A 1,706-nucleotide genomic window follows, 5' to 3' on the forward strand; every position below is an offset into this window, starting at 1 on the left:
CATGTAAGTGATGAAATCTGTTTCTGAGTTGGGTAGTGTTTAGTAATTTATGCATATCTTGTTCTCTAAAACTTCATTTACAATGAATAAATATGATTTGGAAAGCTAACTCGTATACCTACAACTCTTATGTTTATGTAAAACTCTAATTTAACTGTTATGGATACGAAATATGGGACGCAACATAGGGAAACTTATGCCTAGATTTCGAAAATTGAAATCCTGTATGATCAGCTGTAGTGTTTTGAATATATCTTTTTGTAAAAAATATATTTTGCGGTGATTCTTGTTTATTTGCAACCTTTAGAGATGCACCTACATCTTTCATGAAGATTATAAAGTCTAGTTTTTCCGTTTTTCTTTTCAAATCTAACTTGCGACTTGAGGTACCATGCTAGGCTTACTTGTGATGATGATCCTATGATACATCAACATTACTGACCTAATAGAAGTTAAATAATTTATTTAATTGTATTTTTAAGGTTGTATATACTCGTGAACAAGTTGAGGACCTTGAAACGTTGGTTTGTCTACGGTCTGAACTCGCAAAGTTGTGTTGGACTGGTTCTTTGCTAAAGCACTGAATTTGTGTATAAACTTGTACTTGCACACTTTTTACCGCAGAAATATTTGAAAGTTGATCTTGGTACCTTGGCTACCTCTTGTCACTTTGCATTGTCATGTTGGTATCCTTTAAGACATTAAAGACGCTCATGTAACTCGCCCACTTGTACGGACTGTTTGATCACCTGGCACTCTTGTTGGGACCTTGTCCTTTTTGTGGCTGTGACTTTGTCACTCTTGGCATGCCTCTTTATTTGAATCATTTGCCATCTTGACTCTGGATTTTTAGTCTGTCTTAAGAATGAAAGATGTCCATTTTAAGTACGAACTAGGAAGCTATTTTTAATATGGTTCTTGGTTCTCTTGATTATTGGGCTTTGACCCTTCTTGATACAGGGCGTCGACCCTTCTTGATACTTGCTTGTGCTTGGTGCGAAGACATGATGTACATATTAGGCGAGCCTTGTTATTGAATCTCCTGGAAATTTGTGCTATGAGCGTTCTTGACACTTGGATCTTTAAATGTAAAACTTGATACCCTTGGTGTGAACTCTAGTTACTTGATAAGTTCTACAACGTGTAGGTAGTAGTATGAGATGTTATATACACATGGCATGAGTAGGCTTTGTAGGTGCTAAAGTGAGTTCCCTAAGTCTATATGACTAAAGTGTGAAGTACCCTACATGCATGAACGTGTCCTAAATGACTTTAAAGAAGATTGTTGACTTATTGTCTAAATGATTTGTTGAATAAATAGCTTATGTTAATGAAGTGAGTTACTTAGTATGTTACCTTGAAGCATGATGGTTCTTGTCTATAGTAGCCTTGAGGAACACTTAGGTCTGTATGAAGAGGTTGTATGGGCGGCCACTTCATGTCTCACTCAAGTGTGTCTTAGGGTAATTTTAGATAAGGGTCCTTGGATGATGAAATGAGTTACTTGGTGAAAGTGTTGAGTATGTCTATAATGTGGTTAATGTCTTATATGTTGGTTATGTTCTATAATATGCCTAATATGTCAATGTTCATGAAGTTTTACTAAAATGGCATAAGGCATGACTTTAAACCAAATGTCCTTTTTAGCATGTTTTTGCATGGTTTCCATACTTGGTACTTAATTGTGCTAACCCCTTTCTTTCCCT

The sequence above is a fragment of the Solanum verrucosum genome, unplaced genomic scaffold, assembly GCF_900185275.1.
Source record: "Solanum verrucosum unplaced genomic scaffold, falcon-dt-bn FXZP01000036.1, whole genome shotgun sequence".
NCBI lineage: Eukaryota > Viridiplantae > Streptophyta > Magnoliopsida > Solanales > Solanaceae > Solanum > Solanum verrucosum.